We start from the raw sequence: 22,663 nt of genomic DNA on the forward strand, positions 1-22,663 counted from the left end.
TAAGGTGATTTTATGCCTGTATAATATTTATTTTAATATCAATAATACATGCGGATAACGGATTGTTCGCCTTTGGTACTTAAATCAAAAAAGTAATAAAATGTAAGATTTAGGCGCAATGTTGATGCATATTTCATTTTCAAATTATTACCTAGAGATTTATGAACCAATCCAGTTATTTATTTAACGTGGATGTAAATCCAAATGCAAGTATAACATAATACATGTATCAACATAATTATTGTTGTAGCTGCAGTAATCTCTGTAAATAATGGTTGAGTTATTTGTTTGAAATATAATATAACAGTGTTAGTATAAGTGTTCGCTTAATTCTTAATCACTATTGTCAACGAATGTAACATTTGTATTATGTATTGTATAATATTCACATTACCAGGTGTATTATATATTATTATGATATCCGTGACTATGTTAATTTTGACACCATATAAGTCGATAAAACATTTGGTCAATTTGTAACTATAAAACGTTGTTTATCTTTGTTACGGTATACTAGATACCTATCTGTGACGGATAAATACCATACGGGGATTTTGATGTAAAATTTGACAAGACACTATTAGTTATACCGAGTATACACTTTAACGTATAATGAAATACAATTTAAGTATAATATATTTTACTTTGCTGATGACCTGGTAACAATACACGGGGCTAGTGACGAAACGATACTACAATTATTTTTTTGCGGGTCAAAGACTTTATTATATATTTAGTAAAGTAATCAACAATAGTTTGGCGCTGTGGGATTCCAGGGTAATACAGCACAAATTTAGATGACACACATTGGTTTATAATATGTTCAACTATAACGTCATGATAAAAGATAAATATCCAAATAGTGGTTCACACCATTACAATAATGTTTTGATAACACTTAATTTAATTGATTTTAAAACTGGACATTTTTCACCCAGTAAATTAAGTGTTGGTAATTGGGTTTAGAATGGACTTAATGTGTATAATATAATATGCCCTGAGTGTTACTATAATGTTATCAAAATAATATATTAATATTATATATTTAAATTGACTATTATTATTGGACATTTATATCAAATCATGAAACTCAGATTACGATAAAGTGCTTACGTCCTATTTAAAACCATAGGAATTATAATTTTAGCTTACTATATAAAGTAGCTGTTTTCATTTTTTTGAAATTTAGTTATAATATAAAGTACTAGGTATACGTTGTATTAAAATTTGATCTTGGTAATAACGATTATAAATACTTATTATTATTAATATAAATAAAAACTAACTAATGTAAGTAGAAAATCTCGAGGTTCCAATTGTTTTTAGTATCATATAAGCTTAATATATATTCGTTTTAATATGATAATTTAAATTTTAAAGTGATACATGCCAATATGCCATTATGATTAATATAGTTTATGATCAACATTATTATTGAAAAATAAAAAAAACAATTTCTTGAAAAAAAGTATACAGATTAGAAAAATATGAACGTATAATGCTTTTTACCTATTTCAATACATATATATACATAAATATATTTATATAAAATATACATACGGACATTTTAAAAATCAATTCTTTCATGAAATTACGTTTATTTATTTGAAGCGACGGTTTTAATTGAAGTAGATTTTGATAATAATATACAGACGAACTTAATAATAATTCTATGATGGTCCGATTGATGCTTTTACATTAATGTAGGATTATTTTAGTTCGAGCTTTAATTCTGTTTCGAGCAAATGGCTTATAATGAACCTCAGGTTTAAATCAATTTAAAAGTAAATCAGAATTTACTTTACCGTGTATAGTACCTATATTGTACCTATATATATGTTATAACTCCACGTATCTCAAAAGCCCATAAAACACATATTATAATAATGAATCTTATTAAATAAGCTATTAAAAAAAATTGTCTGCTGCGTCGAACAATATCCGAATAATAGAGATTTTAAAACTACGTTTGACTTCTTATATATATTATACTCTATGCGGTGTATAGCTACTTGGAAATCTTTGATTCAGTAGTCGTTTATTTAAATTTAAAGCTTGGTGAGAATAAAACAATAATATATCATATTCACAAATAAATATTATTTTTGATATAAATCAATAAAACAAAATGCAGTTTGTAGACTTCCAGAAATTCCAGCGGTAACGCGTATACATATTTTCTAGTCCAAAAATTAAGTGTATGGTAATTATTTCTTAAATAAAGTACATTACTTATATAATGCATATAGATTTTACGATTTTGTATTAGACACGCCATCGGTCATTCCACAGAGGAATCCCATTCATCTTATCTAACATAAGTGGTGTATAAAAGGGGTGTCTGTATTAAGATGTATTATAATTTATATTAAGCGCATATTGTATAAACACTGCAATATTGTAGTGAAACCTCTCTAGAATCCGAGTAATTAACAAATTTAACATAATTATTCAAATAACAATACGTTTGTTCATTTATTTCTCTCTCGTTTGTCGTAATTTATAACTTATTTACTAGATTCCACTGGATGTGGCGACTGTTGTTGTTAGGGTATCTGGGTAACACACACACTCACACATTAAGGACATTGGTGACACATAATATTAATCTTCTAGGTACTCGAGCACTATTATTATAGTGGGTATATATTTAATAGGAGTAAATATTTTATGGTTGAACTACCTATATGGCTATATTATGTGGTATTATATAATATATCGCCCTCTATAATACAATATTAAACATAATATATTAATTATTGTATGTACATATAATTATTAGGTATAATTACCAATGCTACAACGTTTAACTCTCTCTACATAAAAAAACACGGATAATTAATATAAATATAACCCTTGTAAAATATAGGTAAATAATTATACATAATATTATATTATAAACACATACATTGAATCGATATTTAAATACGTGCATATCGAATAGTACTTTGGACTAATTGGTTCCTTAATATTGTTAACGTTCTGTTCTTTGAAGATTTTAATTTATTTGTTATATGTGGGAACACGAGGATCCGTAAGATAGAGAGACCCGAATGTAGTTGCCAGATTAGGAAAATTTTAGTAGGTACCTAACCTATTTCTGGTTATTTGCTCAATGTGCCGGGAAATGCAGCAGGTTAGACTGATATTTGTTTTCAAATGATCTACTTAGTATTTAGTGGAAGGGATGTCGAGACTATTATTGGTCTTATGTATGAAGTTGTATTATGTCGATGGATGGACAAATGTCAAAAAAATGTCGTATTTTAGTTTTTACTATTTAAACGAGGTATTAGGTATAGTAGAAGGATAATGAATATAATTAATAATTATTTTGTGATTATTTTATAACAGATACTCTCATCATATTGAAAAGTATTTTATAAATTTTCAAAAACCAATACTTTTTGAGAAAATAAGACGTATTTAACTATGGGGTTAAAAATAATTAATATGTATGATATCTAAATATATATTATAAAAGTATGTAATTATTGCAGTTTGTCTTCTTTTGTACACAGTTAATATGGTGATACAGTTTAGAATTGATTTTGAAATATGTATTTCTTGTTATATTGTTTTTTAAAAAATCTATCAATGTTGTATTTAAAGTTGTTTAGGGTATAGTCTCTAGTAATATAATATTTTAGTAACGGGAAAAGTTGATTATATATATATACATGTATAACAATATGTAGGCACATCTATTTTTTGTTTGTTTGCGCATGAGGGTATATTATACTAAAATAATAATATATTCTTATGTGCACATTTGTATAATCGTAGTACCGTAGTCATTAATGATTAATAATGTTTTAATTCAACCAGTGGGATATAAATTCTTAACGCATTATTATAGAAGCTAGTCTTCGTAAAAAAAATGTCTCTGTAGACCCTATATTATTATGATGGTACCTATATATGGTTTTTGTCGTTATTTAATTATCACTGCAAAAATAATTGTGTTTAATTTAATAATATATTATTAATTTATATACTTATATGAATGTATGAGTATTAAAACTATATTAATTGCTTTCCTACTTATTTTAAAAAGAAACTAACATCTTGATTTTTGAAGCATAATTAAAATTGTATTATTAAAGATTTATAAAAGGAATGATTTCTGCTTATTTAAATTATTAGTTTAAATAGATGATTTATTGAAAATGTATAATTTAGTTCTTAATATAAATAATGAATTATGTATGTAATTTGTACACAATATATATATGGTTGCGAATATTTAGGTATAATAATATTATGTAAAATAGTTATAAACAAGGTTACTTTGTGACTAAAATTGTGTAACCATTTATGAATCGACTCGGTTATGATGATAACATGATAAGAACATTTTGGATTATACGGTATGAGAAACTTCAAAACAAAGGTTTTTGAAGTGATTCGGGTGTTCAAAACCAAAAGTGAACACAATGTATACAAGGAGGGATGCAGACTGATAGTTAGGTTGATTGTAAATTTATAAAGTAAGGTAGTTTCTCTTAAACAAAAGCATTATAACCACTGACTACACACATAAATGTGACTTTTCAATTGTATCATTATATTCGTTTGATATAATTTACATTATGAGATGTTCTGCAGCGTGGAAAAGTTTTCAAAAATGCTGATAAATCTTGAAAAAAAAAACATTATTTTTATATTAGATTTCTTGTGCATCAACAACGTATAATTAGGTAAATATTTTGTTTTAATTTTGTAGCTTTTAATATTTAGATAGAAGAAACATGATACATAGATCAGAGAAATAAATAATATACAGCGTAATTGCTATAATTATATTTGCAAGTGTTCATTGAAATTATAAAAAAGAGTATATTTTGAAACTCTTAAAAAAAAATTCGTAAAAGCTTAGTTCAACGGTTAATGAATGTTTGTAACTATAATTATTTTTTGGCAATCAAATGTTGTTTTCCCCGAGTAATCTATCATTCATACCTACTGCAGTGCACTGTCATCCCAAGTTCGAAAGATAATAAAAACGAAAATTAAAACCCATCCATTAGTCTGGCGGAGGATTTTTTTTTTTGCTTCCACTCTTGATATATAAATCCTATCGACCTGTAGGATCAATTAGTGACTGCTAAACCCGAAAATCAAAACGTTACAGAGGGAATGCCATCGCGTAATTCCTCGGTTCATTTCGTTCACTTTAATGGGCCTTCGATAAGCCGCCTCACATTGGTAAATCCCTTTATATATCGGTACGTCAGTACCGCTTTAATACATATATTATGGAGTAAAAACATTAATTTATGGAATTGTTATTTTATAATCATTCAACCAACAACCGAGCAATGTATTGTGTAGAAAAATATGTTTTGTTTTCTAACAATGTGAATTCGTATACAGTTCGCGCGTTTATTATAATATGTATATACCTAGTATACAATATTTTTAACATAACATATCGTACAATCAATTGATCCAATCACCGTTTGAGAAATTTATTTTAAAATTAGGAACATAATATTATGAAAAAGCCGGCCTTTGTTAAAAACGAACGTTTGATAAAGATTCAGTTTCATTACATACACCGTGTAAAATGTATATGTTGGACACGTGCACAATGTTATGGCGTTTAGAGAACAAAGTTATGTTCCTTATACAATGTATGTATTACGGCAAGAATAATAATGTTTTTTGTTTGTATTCAACGGTCGGTTATAATGTTTTGTATACAGAAAGTGACTGATGGTAGAAAAAAAGGTTTAGTCGAATTTCGATATTGTCAGAAAACCATGGCTGCAGATACTAGATGATTATTTTAATAGTAATAGGTATTCATTATCTCTAAAAATATAATATTAATTTTTTTTGAAATATTATGTTTACATAGTTCAAAGTTACTATAGTAACAAACTACTGTATACAAACCAACATTTAAGAAAAAAATCATTTTTAAAATTTTAAAAGTTTATACTTTACGAGATAACGACTTTTAAACATAATCATCTAGTATGTTTTAATGGCGGTATAATTATAATTTCATATTACTATTTCCTTCGTAGAATATGTTTCTGAGAGTTTCGATTTATAAATAGTTATAGCTTATAAGCTATAGAAAATTTCAAATAACAATAACGATAAAAATAATTTAAATTAAATTTTTTTTTTTTAAATTGTAAATATATGACTAATTTTTTCCAATATCTTTAATAATTTTTAAGATAACGAATGATTATTGTTAAAATAAGAATCGCCTTACATTATTTACTCACATAGCCTTAGATAAATAGTAATATTGATCCAAACTTTCGTCTAAATATTCGTTGTTCAGTTTTGTATTTATATTTATTTATAATGTTTATGGTTTTGTTAAATATGGCTATCACAATATTGAAACAGTATAGCTCTTAAGCCTGTTTCGCAGTATTGAAATAAGAACTCCGTTTTTATGGTATCAGTTCGTCTGTTTATGTCCATGGTAGATATTATTTATGTACAAGACTTACGACGAGTACGCTAGCACTGCAGCCAGGCTGGAAAGCGGGCTGCCGATTTCGGCGTAATTTCACGACGGGGCAAGGGCTCAGTCCTATTTACAATATTGGGTAATATCGGGGGATTATAAAATACTAGGGAATGGGGTCGACCACAGGGGTAGTGTCTAGCTCTCAATAGCGACTGCTACCGTGAATCGGACCCGAGGGTGGCAGGCTCTCAAAAGCGGCCCAGGGAGGATAGGGGGATTCCGTTTGCCGTGAGTCCATAATGGTGAGCGGCAGCGCCGCCGGATTCTGGTACGTGGTCGGTACTGCCGGATGCGGCGGGTGACGGAGACGTAGACCGTCCGCACGACGCGAACGTATGGTGCTCGGGCACCTGGTGGATTTCACGGAGCGACGCCTGGTCGTCTCTGGTCGTTGGTATTGGCTCGGTATCGATTCGCACAGAAGATAAGTGTGGCGATGCTTGTATGGGTCGCTCAAGATCCGTGCGAGGATTGCGGGCCGTCCGGTCGTTAACGTCGCTGAGAATCGCTGGTTACTCTGGTTCGTTGACTCGTACAAACGGTGCGTGTGGCGATGTCCTGACGGGTTGCTCGCGGGTTTGTACGTGTCTTACTGTGCTGATAGTCGTTTCTGCCGGCGTCGATATCGCCGAATGTGGCTAGAGATTGGTTGGCAATATTTTGGTGTACTGCTCTCGTCCGCGTCTGGTTATTCTGCAGGTCCTTATCTCTTCTTCTTGTATTCGAGCGTTTTACTTGTTGAAAACTTGGTCGAAGAAATTATGTTGAGAAGAAGGTGTCTGGCACCAGAAGTTCAAATGTTCAACATGATAAATAATGTTTCACTATATTTAGTTATTTTAAAATATTGTGATCTAGACTGCTTGTCTAATAGTATCGACTTCGCCAATTATGCCGACATAATAAATTATTACAACGCACACTTCCATTTTTTATTTAATTTTTGTAGCTTTTTCTATGATGATTGTTATTATTGTTTATTATTATTGATGTAATTTGATGAATGTCAAATGGCAATTGTGACGATTATAATTATTATTCATGTCTACCCAATAAATTATTGAATGGCATTTTTATATTGTACAAAGTCACTGCAAGTCGCTTCAATTCGCGGATATTATTGATTGTTCATCTATATTTGAACTTTTTTTTATTAAGACAACAACCTATTCACCATCAGGTTAGCTGCTGAAAAATTTCGAAATTATAGCAATTATTATAATAGATAGGACGTTGGGTATTAAATTAAAATAAGTAGTTAATATATATTGATTACGCAAGTTATTATGTAAGTATATACTGCAAGTACACAAATAATATCAATTAAAATAACTATTATTCCATACATGCATTTATTGTTATTTTTCTTCGAAAGATTTCTTTTATGATGTATTTATTTAAATTTGCGAAAGTTCCGCATACCTATAAATCCACCGCAGAGAGCATTCGAACAGAATTAATTTTCGCCAACTGCTTATATAGCCTTTACCAAAATGGTATATATGCATTTATAAATAGGTAATATCAAAACGCCTCATATTCACATATACACATTACACACACATTAAGTAAATATCTTAATCCTTTTAGGCAATACGCAATGGTGGAAGTGCACAATGTCTTTTAGTTTAGTTTTGGCGTTAAACTCCGAATGAACGATATATATTACAGGAATGCGTTAACAGTTTTTAAAATTAATTATTTCATTCATGTTAATATTATATTATGTGATTACTGTCTCAGTAGAATATTGTCTCACGGTGTTTGTATTCATTTTTAATTACGACTATGGTAATGGAATTTCTATTTAGTCCCTCCAACAATCGAAAGACGTTCAAATACTCGTGGGACATCACCGCCATTGTACATAATCTTACATGTATGTGTATATTCTATTCACGGCATCTATTGTTTACGGAACAAAAATTTAAAAAAAATCATTATTTAAAAAATGTAATGTAATTCAAATTTTTAGATTTTAATGTTTATTTTATAATGTGATGTTGATGATTTTATTCATAATTGTTTTTACACTGGGTAGTTATTACTTTTAGTTGGTATACTTGATTTGCCTAAAATTATCTTTTAGTTTGGATGACGACATTTTTTTACTGGTCAATTTTACGTAATACTTATAAATTAATTTTGTTTAGATTTGTATACTATTTTTTTAAGACATTATTTAATTAGCATATTTATATTTCTATAATTTATGTAATTTTTGTATTTATTAAGGATGGTAAGATTCTAATTAAGTAATAGGTGCAAAATAATATTAAATTGAATACTTACACTTTTTTAACAAATTAAGATTCTTTTTATTTAAATGGAAATAAGGATCGTTACCTATAGAATAATATATTTAATAATATGAATTATTGTATACGGAACGTAGTATTGAAAATATATTAATTATTTACATTTTTTATGGATTTCATTTTTAAAATTATAATGAAAAAAATAAACATTAAACGCATAAGATTGAAACTAAGAGTTATAGGTACATTTATATATTTAAATCCGGTTTTAATTCTATTGAAATTATTTTCTCGTTAATTAGGTATGTACAGGGTGGACCAACGCGTTTTTTCATTTAGCCGTGTTACAGCCATGGGGAAAACGGGAGGAATACTCGGTGGTCCACCCTAGGTACATTCGAATTGTTAATATAATTAATTTAATTGCCGATAAAATGTTTAATATTATGTGTTTTATTTTTACTCAAAATTGCAGAGTCGGTCAACGTCCGCTAGTCTGGCATTAAAGCTTCTTTCACGAACAGTAATCAAAAGGGAAACGTAGCGACGATGACGATATAATGCAGTTTAAGTATATAGATTTTGCAGACCAGCTATATCGAAATCGTGTCGATCACAGGTAATTTTAAAAGGTCAATATAATAATATTATTATTGTTTAAATAAAAACGTACACAGTTTGCATGACGCGATAATGTGTCTCTATTGCAAGGCGCACAGTATCTTGGAGGGAATTTATTTGTACGCAATAACGATTACAATACAATATAATATATATTATTACTATAATATACGATTGTATAATAGCTCTTTGCAATCCCCGCGGTATAACGTAAAATACTAATCTTATAGAATGGCGCGGTGACCTTGTGATCCATTTTTGTTCGGTACGCGATTTTCGCGATTTTCGGCGAACTGCATCAGACAGTTGTAATCGGACGACAATTGTTGTTGTAGGTGTACCGCGGCTCATATTGTATAATATAATACTATCATGTTTAACACACCGTCCACAAATTATTATGTCTTAGAAAATATTATTTATTATTTAATATAATAATATTATTGGTTATTATACGTATCGTCGACCGCTCGGCGGCGGTGTAACGGCAACAGCGATAGTAATAATAATAATAATAATTAATGATAATATAATATTGCAATATAAATATATCATTATAATGGGATACGATGAGGAAGGACGCCGTCGACGTGCACTCTGTATAACATCGCGTTTTTAACCAATAACCATAATGTTATACCTATACACCGCGAGCGCATACCGCTCTCCCCGTATATACACACACACACCCGTTCGCGCGCGCGCGCGCAGGTTTTCATGGTGGCGCACATCTGCCGCTCGGGCCGAACAAGCACGCACGCACGCACATGTAAGCCTCGGCACCAACTCGCGTATAATATACAATAATAATAATACGTATGTATATAGCACGGTGTATGAAAGAAAAAAAAATTGTACACACGCACACGCACCGTCCGCACCGCGTACAGAACACGTCACAGCCGTCGTGCGTGGTGGGGGCACGTGGGGTCCGCGGCCGCTGCCACTGCCGGCGACGACTACGGCGACGACGACTACGACGAATTGGTAGGGTGTGCTCTGTGCTGCGGCGTACAATATATACGTGTGCGTCGCCGTGCCCGTCGCCGAGCCGCGTCTGTTGTGTCGGCGAGTGCAGCGTGTGTGCGTGTGCGTGTCTATCAGCTCTCCGTGGCCCCGCGTGTCGTCGAATCGTCGCTGCTGTTGCTGCTATTGCTGCTGCTTGCTCCGCGTCTCCGTGCTAGCGCGCGCGCATTTCGTTTCGTGTCCGTCATCCGAGTCCATAATATATAATATTATAGGTGTTTATCAGCCGTTCGAATAAAATATTATATCTCAACCGGTGGGTGTTTCGCGCCATGCCGTAGTGAACGCGAGAGATATCGAAAAAAACGCGCGCGAAATAAACGAAGAAACGTCCATAACGGCGAGGTGTTTGCTGCAGCTGTATTCGGGTGGGTTTTTCTCTTGCCCTTACACGACCGTCGCGATTCGATAGCGTCCAAACGGAGCCCACGACAAAACAAAGCGTCCGTGGCCGTACTTAGCCCATCTGAAGAGCAGTCAGTCACTTCGAAATCCATCTGGTCGCTCACCCGATCCCGCCGGTGTCAGTAAGTAAGTACTCCCGTTTTTTAATTTCGAATCGGCCGACATTTTTTCCCACTATACTCTGTTATCATTACTCGTCGTCGTCACTACTCTGTTTTGTACCAATTGTAATACCCTTTGGCCCTTCTCGTGGAAGCCTGCGTTATCGTACCTAGAGCACACAACGACATACGACGAAAAAGGGACGACCGGGAGACTTGAAGGAGTATTTTGCGACGTTGGCAACCGTTGACGGGGTGATTCTGTTTCGTGGTTATTGGAGGGGGGGGGGGGTGGGAGAGGGAAATCCGATAGATCGCGATCGCCCGTTGACTGTTTTCATTCGATACCCGAGTGCGACGACACCGACTCGGGCTTGTCTCTTTGTTTTATTTGTGTTATTATATGTTCAAACAATTGTCGGCGCGCACTGTATAATTCAATGCACAATGTATGGAGTATAGGGTCCGCGTGACGTACAATGCATGATTGCGCATACATATATGTATAAAATATATATATATATATATGACATGTATAGAGGAAACGATGCCTAAATAGTAAATAGTGCGAGTAATTGCGTAGGTATAATATGACTAGATTGCCGGTGTTCGTTCGATCTTCGCACCCTTCGGACGGGTGTGATTTTCGTGGTGGCGTTTCATATACATGTATTGTAGAACAGCGTTTACCCACGAAATCTCCGAAAAATAAATAAAACCCGTATAGCTTAAAAACCCGTTCGATCAATCGGCGACCAAACATTTTTTATCCGCTGATCGCGGTCGTTGTTCGTCTACCGACATTTAATAATACGTAAATGGTGAATATAATAATAATAGGTAATATTGTATAGGGCTTTACCCCGCGAACGCGAGTAAACATCCGGAGCCGAGCGTGACACGCAAGTGCGGCGCGCGTACTTGTTGCTGTTGTTTTGCGATAACAATACTTGTTATTCTTATCTCGATCGATCTCTATAGTATCCAGTTGATAACGCATCCCGTTGTATACGAAAGCTTTATGGCTGCGAAATGAGCACTCGTTCGATAACGTTTTGGCCGTGTTCGGACTTCTTGGGTATAATTCATAACGGACGTCGTCGATAGGTCGATTTGACAACAAAGAAAACGACTGTATTTTTTGGTAAAGTATTCCGTCTGTTTCTTTTACACAAAACCCCCGTCAACACCACCCTTCCATCGTACATTATTAATATTATTATTATTATTATTATTATTCGTCGACGGTCGTTATTTTCCATGGGATTTTAAGTAACCTCTGCCGCCGACGCCGCCTTCGTTATACTCGGATACGAGACGGGTATTTTAACGGTGCCACTCCCCGTGCACCTCCTGCCGTTCCGGTCGGGTACTCGGGCTTATAATAATAACAATAATATTATATTATCATAATACATGGCTACAATCGAGTCACATCGACTGTTATCGTAAACAACTGCCACCGCCGCGCGCCGCGCTTGTTGCACCGGGGAAAAGTGCATTTTACGCGTTTGGGTAAAACTTCGGTATATTATACCTATACTAACGGTTTACTACCGTTTTCGCAATTATATTATAATGATATTATACTTTTGACCTACGTTTTTTAAAAAATAATATTATATAGGTACCTATTGTATAAATTATACAAGCGGGTTTTTTTATTATTATTATTATTGATATTAGTATTTCCAGTGACTATAATATAAATAATTGTGTGTCATCGTATAGAGGTGCCTATAGTTGTCGTCGCCAGTGTCACAAGTAATTCTCTCGCCACTGCCACTGTGAAACCCTTAATCGCTGACCTTTCCGTGCGAAACAATATGCACAGAGAACGGTATTTCACAGCGAGTATAACATGCTCGCGGGCAATTTAACAATCCCGCGCATTGTATTCCACACACACACACACACGTGCGCGCTCGACCACTGAACAGTCGCTAATTAACTACATTTACACACCCACACACGCATAATATTATACATTATTGTTTATTTTATATGTTATGTGTTTCAACTGTGTTTGTGTACTCGTTGTCGGCCGTTCGTCGCCGTCGGATAGGAAGGGTGTGGGCGAGTATAGATCGTCATTTGTCGAAGCTGCGGCCATCCGTCCATGAGGGACAGCGAGTGGGAGAGAGTGACGTTCAAATCGTTTACAATCGCGAGTGCAGGGATAGCGGTATTGGAAAACCCACGTCGAACGATTGTCGGTTTCAACCTCTGATAACAATATAATATAAGCATACGGTTCTTGTACCCGTTTTCCTCTCCCCCTCTACCGACAGAGTATATTATTATAGCGACCTGCGCCTCGACGGCGGACGTGTCGGCCGTCCAGATTTTTCGGTATTTTTCGATTTAGCGACGACCGACGACGACGACGACGACGGCGATTGATTACGATTCATCGCGATTTGTTATTCCCGCCGTTCCCAGCGCCGCCGCAACCTATAAGTTCTCACGTAGGTTTAAAATGATCTCGAGTGTAATATCATATTATTATTAACCCGTATATGATGTTATATAATATATATAAATATATATTACACCTATATATTTATAGGCAGCTCGAAAAATAATAACACGATCAAGGTTTTTTTTTTCCACTCTAGACTATAATTCACACAATATGCGCAAAACGATTTCTTTTGATCGTCCGTTTTCATTACGACGGTGGTAGTACGCGCCAGCCAGACTACGTTTGTAGTTTCCGCTATTGCCTTTGGACGATTATTTGTTTTGTTTTTTGTACAAGTTTTAAGCATATATATATGGTTTATTTTTTTATCGGCATTTCGTTTGTTGCCTTTTTCAGTAATTTAGAACAAACAATAACGCACAAAAAAATAAAAAAAAAGCAATAAAAATGATGTTTTAAAAAATTGTTGTGTAACACCAACACTGCCACGATCTTGCAGTGGTCCGATCGTGTGGATTTAAATAACTTTGAGTTTGGAACCATTGCATATTTGTGATTTTCTTGTGCACGAGGAGGTTTCCTGTACCTGTAATTATTTAGTAAAATACATAATGCAATGCGTATGTTTTAAATATTTGAGAATACTAACAATAGAATGTAGGCTATAAAATGTTGTAAAAATTTATTTTTGATTTAAATAATGTATAGATTAATATTTTTCGGAGATTATATTAGTTTTATAATAGTTTTAGAATACTATTTGAAAAGTTAAAAAAAGAGATTTGAAAAAGACTCGAATTTATATCAAATCTCCAATCTATGAAGTGCACGAAACTTATGGAATCAATATTCTACTTGGACAAGTGTGAACGGAGTACGGACGGAATACACTGGACAACATAATTTATTGTAAAACCATTAGTTTCTTTCGTTAAATAAAAGAAAAAAAACATGAATTTTATTCTTGCAATTACAATATGACGTGCATCATGATATTGTATTAAGTTCTATGCATTTAAAGAGGATATACATCCAACCTCAAACAATAAGAATTTATTAATATAAAATCATAATAATAATGCATTATTTAGATTCGATAAAAAAACAAAAATGTGTATAAATAGCGATGAGATTATATTATTATCTGTGGTAACAAATAATTTAGAATGATTACAAATCGCGAATGCTTATATAAGAACACTTAAGTTTAAGTCAGTTGAAGGTTTCGTTATCTGGTGCGTATCATTTTTATCCGAGTGTTTCGATAAATTTTACTTGCCGTTACTTGTATTATGATATTATTATATTATATTAAACATAAATCTAGTAAAAAAAAGTCCATAATTCGCTGTATGGAAAATTAGGAATAAGTAGTCATCGTATCATACCTAATAATTCAATTAAAGTGATATATTATACTCGGTGACTCGACGAAATTATAAGATTCACTCGACTTCTCACCGTATATATATTATAATACTACATAAATGTGTGTGCACGTTTTTGTAACACTTTTTTGTTTTGCGTTTAGGTAAGTACCCACGATACGTCATAGATATACATTATACATAATGTATATTATACTTACCGTTTATACAAACATATATATCATAGTTTATGACAAAAATTACTAGACGATTTACTTTGAAATTAAGACGGATCTCAGTTGCCAAGTTCTATGTGCAAGTCACATTCATCACTATTCGTTATTCACAAACTTGTAGTCATATACCCGCGTCTGTTCAATTAATTAGTTTATGGGTCACGAGAACTTACCCGTCATCATATTACTTTCAAGTTATAGTACCTATATGATATAGTGTCTGAAAACCAAAGTGCTATTTTAAGGTCGGCTAAAATACACACAAATATATTATTATATACTATAGTGTAATAATATTATATAGTGACGACTATTATAATATGTGCGCTAGACAAGAGAGCCGCTATCGCAATTTTTTGTCGTTTTTAATGATCAATAGATGCGGCCAGTCCGTAGTAGTAATTACATACAGTCAATCATTACATATACATATAAGTAGGACAGGTGGGTAATGGGTGTTTATGGGTAATAATAAATTGCTGCTCGTATTTCGTATGTTTATCTTTTCGTATATCACCGATTGCCACGCGCTGCAAGACCCTCCTCGCTTTTTAACGCGCGTTGTGCAGTATAATATTATTATGAATTAAAATGATACATAATAACATGTACACTATAATATTATTTAACAGTTCAAAGTTTTAATTTGTTAAATTATATAGGTATATAGGTACTGCGCATTTTGGTAAATTATACAACCGCTGTAATTTTACCGCTGAAAACGTATTCGCGTCTTCCAATTAACAACGAAAACGTACGTAGGTAGGTACATAATTGTACGTTTGTCAATGATACCGTAGAGTAGAATATATTATTATGTACACATACAGCTCTTTTAATTTTCACCGACGAGCTCTTCTTAATAATTCATCTCGAGTGTGGTGATGGTTTTCTCTCGTTCTCATCATACGTATATACGCATCCGCACCACTCGATTTTCCGACAGCTCCACCAGTATTATCGCGCCGGTTTCTAACAGTATGACGTCATATTATACCTATACAATAATGTGTGACGTGCAGACACTGCTGCGGTTTACAATATTGTCCGGAAACGTTTTCCCGGCTTTCGTCGCCTTTTCGTCACATATACGTCCTTGTATATTATATATTATTATATTATACGACATAAATATCGTGTGCATGCACAAACACACACCCGACCGACCGACCGCCGCCCGTTAGGAGAATCCAAAATCGATATGATACCGACTGAAAACCGCAAACCGACGTTAATTAGCGTTATTATTTCGCGTACACACCAGTTCGCCTCGGTCTGCCCTATCCGAGTGGAGGAGACCTACCCCTTTTTACTTCATCCCCTACAGCGCGTCACTCGGATTACATCACTCTGCAGTGTGTGGAAGTTATATGCCAAAAACGGAGCGTGCGTACATTATGTGAATAAAACAATATTGTTTTAAAATCGCTATATTCCCGCAAACGTCTGTGACCATCGCGGTATATACCTATATATATATATTGTGTATTGCGCACGGCGTGATGTGATCGATACCAGCAATATTATTATTGTTATTATCAAAATAATATTATATAACAGCGCAGTATATATAAACTCTAACGATCGGTTGTGTATGAGGAAACGCCGCGGCCCTTCTGATGATTTCGGTCGAATTATATTAGCAACATATACATTTTAAACGTCCAAACAATCGAATAATAACAAAGCGTGTTCGAAATGTCGATTGTCGAACGCCTATGATCTCCACACGAATAGAATTATTTCTGCTGGCTTTAAACTTATTAATCGCGACTGCAGCCGTATTTCTGCAGCTCTTATAAGATATATTATTACGTCGTAATATTTTTGGTTTTATGAGTTATACTGATTTGGGCTTTATTTCCAACGGGTTCATAAACCGATCAGAGATTAACGAGAGCTCAAATCATCTCCGACAGACTGCAGTTACATCGCGGTTTTTGACTGTATGAGAGTATAAGCCACTGTTATTGATATAGGCATCATTATCTAATTCGATTTTCTTGTAAAACCATCACCGAAGGACACATACGCCACGACAACCTTTACAGAAAATTGTTGGAAATGTACAGTTATTTATTTTTTGGCTGTTATGCTTTTTAAACGAACAACTTTTGGCTATACATTCATATATATATATATATATATATATATATATATAATTATAATTATATATATATATATATATATATATAATTATAATTATAAAGTAAAATTGATTTGAAAAAACTTATAAGTGGCACTTTAAAGTTTAAAATGCACAAAACCATTATTTTTGCTCTCCTGTAAATTTGTTAAAAATGTGATTCATAATATCGTTTGTGCATTAAATCTTATCAAACCTTTTTTCGATACTATGCCTATACGCTATTATACCGACGGTATTCTATACTTGTTTTCGAGGTAGAATTTTATGTTAATATATTTAGTATAATTCTTCACGACCTGTACCTACCTAAATTATTTTATTTTTTCCGTCAATCCGGAATACGAACACATCACATCATGGATATTAGGTATGTTCAAACAGACTTCGTCGTTTATTGTTGTATATGCAATCGTTAAAACAAATACGATATGGTTGTGCAATTGACTGTTTTTGCAGTAACCAGCTATATAATATACGTTGTTATTATTTTTTTTGCATCGGTATTTTTAAAATGATTTTTTTTTTATTTATCTTGAGACTGTTTTATTGGTCCGTAGCGTTATTATTTTAACAGTTTTCGATCCTATCGCGTACTGAAATAAATATAAATATATACGTATTTTTTTTTTACGGTTGGCGCATTATTTTTAACGATCCGTCGTCCACCCTCGCCCGACACTCGTTGTTAGATCTTAACTTTAAACTCGAGCCAAATACCCATTACGCACACATGGCCCCCTTAGACGCGGGTTTCCAGATAAACGGATGTTGACCGCTAGCCAATACCCCGAATGACGTCATATAATGTGTATACTGTATAGCATGTCATTTTAATTGGTCCGGAAATATGATTTATATAATATATTATATTATAAATTCGTTATACATTTGTGCAAAATCGTATGATAATAAATTAAAATCACAATGTTCGAACATCTTTGTGCATTGACGGGTCGCTGCGCGTATTCGAGTCGTAGCCGGTTGTCACGATTTTGCTCATCACGCCCAAACGATCTTTGTGCCTGGTGCATTCGGTCTTTGTTCGACGTTATTGTCGTTTCGTAATAATAATAATAATTATTATTATTATCAAAATCATAATAATGAGAACTTCTCCAGAGAAAGTTTACATAAAATACTCGTGTCGAAAATTGTACAACACTTTACTGATACAGTGATACACGAGTATCATAAAAAAAGATGTTTACAAAACAATAGTAGGTATATAATATTATATACCTATTACCTATGTATAATGATATAATGTACATGAATATGATGCCAAGTTTGTTTATATTGATCAAAGTTTTGGAATAGACAAGTGGCATCAAACTCTCAAAGTACCTATATAACATGTATTAATGTATTATATAAATATATATTATTATTATTGTTAGTATATAACTATAGTTATACCAAAATTAAATGAGATGAATATCACATACATAATTATAGTTGTGTGACTTTTATTACATTATGGAATTAATTATTTTTAACAACAATTTAATGATTACGTTTTGTGTAATCTATCTTCATAAATATTAATATTATTGATATTTTAGGTACTATTATTACTTCTATAGTTACAGTCTAAAACTAATCAATTTATGATCGTTATATTGTAAAGTTCAAAATATTCATATTTTGTCTTGTTCAATGATATTAATTTTAAGATGTAAGTATAATATATATTAATATACATATATTGTCTATTGAAAGTACCTATATTCCATAAAGAAATTTTTAATTTAAAATTAATTTAATTATAAGATTATATATCTTATAAATTATTTCATATTGTAAAAACAATTTATACATTTTTATTTATTTAAATAAATCGTAGGTATTTTATTATATGCTTTATTTTATTATATGCTTAAGAATTCCAAATAAAGAAAGTGTATCGTTTTTCCAGTGCAAACTACAATAGTAGTACTAAATAATTATTTTATAAGGGAAGGTTAGACCCACAAAACGAGGGAGCTAAGAATCAAATTGTTGTATAACTACCTCAGGTATTGTAACATCGAAGTAAACCTTTGGGCAAAAATAAACAATCAAACTTAATGCGTGGAAATAAAATGTATATAGTTCAATACAAGCATTAAATGTACAAATTATGTTTTGTTATTTTTGTTATTGTGTATAGGGTTTCAATCGTTTTTCTAAGATTTTTTAAAAATAAAATTGACATTTATTGAGATTTAATACGTCTAATAAACGATTTTTGATCGATAATTATTAGTACAACTTACTATTGTCCCAGATATAATACAAAAAAACAAAAATTCCTTTGTATTTCTAAGGTGTGTTAATAAAATAACAATTTACTGTTTTAAATTATCAAGCAGCATCGTTATTCGTTGTGATTTATGATGTACAATGTATTCGATTACGTACGTGCATATTTTCAATCTATACTTTTAAAAACAAAGACAATTATAGGTACATCGTACATATGATGGAATACATTATGCGTGTAACTTCCCGATATAGTAGCATCTTCAAAGTATATCATTTAAAAACAAAAAAACCAGTATTTTTTTTTAATTTACCAGTATTATCTCGACTTCTTTAATTGCCGTACAATCATAATAATGATAATATTATGCTTATTTTATTGTAACGGCTTGTCTGTTAACTGAGTAGTAAAACATATCTATTTGCCAAGCTTCTCGTCGCCGTTCGATGTCACCTGCACTATATTATACACGTAGTAAATGTGCCCCTTTAATGGTACGTATTTTATCTCGCATGCATTAAAAATTGACGTTATTATTATTTTCTTGTTGAATATGTAATTTTCATCCAACACATGTGTTTGGTTAATATATTATAAATATAAAACTATAATATATAGGTGGTTACTGGCGAAGCTACATTATAAATATGACAACTGCTGACGAGTTGGCCGTTTTTTTTGTACTCAAAGCCTGCTGTATATTATAATATATATAAGCGACAAATACCGTCTATAACGTACCTTTTCTATTTGTCATCGTTTTTGAACACAAGTCATGTATTTTGGATCAGGTGGCCGTAACTAAACATCAGATTTATGTACCTAGATATCAATACCTACAGTGTATATTATAATAAAATTGAATAAATATAGTGATCACTGAAGTGTAAAATAATCTTGATTTGTTCGAGTGAAAAAAAAAATTGCAAGCATTGTATTTATTTACCATATAGGTTATCTGTATTATATTTCTATACTTGTTACATTATTATAAATTATACTTTAATGCACGTTAGATATTTATCATTTTGGGTGTTGTTAATTTTCGTAGAATAATAGAAAATATATAAATACTATATTGTATTTGTAGAATTTTTAAATATATCCATGAAGACCATGATATTTAAAAACTATTGAGATTTTTGTAATGCTTAAAGAGTGTCCTGTACTCCTGTAGATATACAATTATACAAAATTCTGTTTTTTTTTTTATTAAATTAGAAACCGCTCTTTTTACTATAAATTATGAAGTGGATCATTTTTTTGAAAATTATGAAGTGTCAAAATCAAAATTCGAACGAGTAGTTTTTTGAGTTCTTGAACTTTCTGTAGGTACTAAGGATAATAGGTCCTTGACAGTGGCGGGTTTGGATGATATAGGGGCCACGGTGATTTGAAAATGTTAGTAAATAATAATATATTATCATTCAATCAACTTTTATAGTTTGTGAAAATGGTTCAAGTATAATATAAATACTAGATACAATATAACATCTATTTTATATTTTTGTAAAACCATTTTTAAGGATTTATATTCTTAGTAATTTACATTTTAATAACTGAGAAATGTGTTTGAATTTGACACAGGTTATCAGTTTTCAAAAAAATTATCCATTAAATAATTTACAGGAAATACAGAAGTTTATATCACCACAAGACACTCCTTAAGCAGTACAAAAAATTTCTATCATTTGACAATATGGCTTTTAAGTAACTCTATTTAAAAATTCCAAATATCATAATTTGAATGAATTTATTATCAAAGGAATACATTGGGGTGAGCATGGTTGGTAAATCACCCTGTACATCACAATACATAATTTGCAATATTTTGTACATCTTAAAAATTGAGTTTGTATATATAAATATGAATGAACCTTCTTCATGTCAGATCAATTTGATTTATTAGATTGGTAACATTATCGTTTTTTCGATTTAAAATCGTGTGAAGTTTTTGTTTTATAAGTATACACATAATATAGATGTCTCTTTCAAGTCTTGTGTGTAATTAAAATTAGTGTGGTTTATTTAATTATGGGCCATTTTTATTCTTCGAAACACTTGAGTTGGTATGGTGTCAAACTTTGTTTTTAGAAGGTTACACATTTATAGAAACCTCTACTCCTTTGTAGATCAGACCCTTAAGGGTTTGCGTTCCCTTTACAGTTTGTCATCAACTAATTAATATTACATTTTTGCCGTGCTGAGATAGGGGATACCCTGCACTTAAACTGAAAACGTGGTCAGTTGTTTACGCTGAAAGGTTCGGTCACTGCATATTATATATGAATCTGAATCCACTTCAAAAATAATGAATCTCACATACTTTTAACTTGAATCATACAATAAGCTGGATTTTTAATAATATACTATAATTTTGGCTTTGTTATAAATACGTGTGAGTGAGTGATTGTATTCAATAATAAATATCAGTGAATTGTAGGATTACTAGTTATAATTACGACAGGAGTAAAATAGTAAAAGTTTAGAAATAACTGCCATATTTTTAGTCGATACTATACTTTTATATTTTAGTATTTTACTATTGTGTGAAATATTGTAAAGACCAATTAGATATCTTAATCTTGAAAAAGTGATTTTAGTTAAATCTTATGGGTTATTTGTTAATATTTGTTGTAGACATTTATAGTTGTTAAATAAGGAACTTATTGTTATTCATGAATATTCGAGAACTTAATCCAGGCGTTAAGAAATCCTTGGGGACTATTTGAACTAGTGATAGCTGCTGCAGCTTCAAAAGTGAATTAAAAACAATCCTTGAGTTTCAAATGAATATTATATTTTGTACGAACTGAAAATGTCATTTATTTTTTAAAAAAACAATCACAAATTCGACGAGGGTCGTGAAGAGTTTCACGCTAAAATTGTGAAAATACAGTACTTTAGATATGGCTGTCATTTTTTTGCCGATGTATTTATATATTCAAAACTTTCATTTTGTAAAAAAACACTTCAGTAAAGGGTGTTGAATTTAATTACGACAAAACAACCAGGCGAAAAGAAAAACGATAAAAGTATTAAAAAGACAACAAACAATGTATACCCTACACAACTAACAACAACTAACAAGTGTAATAATAATGAGACAATAAAACGGATTGTACTCGCGTATTATATCGGTACCGACCAATTCAAACGATGATTCGAATATTAGAATATACATAGCTCATCTGTGTAAAAAAATATATGTTGAGCAATTTCTTGACAGAGTTTCTCTAATATTTTATATTTATTGTGTACACACAATGACGTATAGTTTGTAAATGTTTGAAACAGACTTCCAAATGTGCAGTGCATGTATACTGGTTTTATA

The 22,663-nt window shown here is 31.9% G+C and overlaps 1 protein-coding gene across 8 annotated transcripts in view; it reads left to right on the plus strand.

The window, feature by feature from the left end:
• LOC132946498 (polypyrimidine tract-binding protein 2) overlaps positions 1 to 22,663 on the plus strand; it is a 202,549-nt gene that overhangs the window by 53,173 nt on the left and 126,713 nt on the right. For 2 of the 8 annotated variants that reach the window (XM_061016525.1, XM_061016526.1), the window contains one exon: positions 9,233 to 9,376. The gene's annotated coding sequence lies outside the window, so the exon portion shown is untranslated. Of the gene's footprint in view, positions 1 to 9,232; positions 9,377 to 10,379; positions 10,936 to 22,663 lie in introns of those variants that run through there. The other 6 variants (XM_061016528.1, XM_061016524.1, XM_061016527.1 and 3 more) reach the window with 5 other exon arrangements.

Source organism: Metopolophium dirhodum, chromosome 6 (assembly GCF_019925205.1).
Source record: "Metopolophium dirhodum isolate CAU chromosome 6, ASM1992520v1, whole genome shotgun sequence".
Lineage (NCBI taxonomy): Eukaryota > Metazoa > Arthropoda > Insecta > Hemiptera > Aphididae > Metopolophium > Metopolophium dirhodum.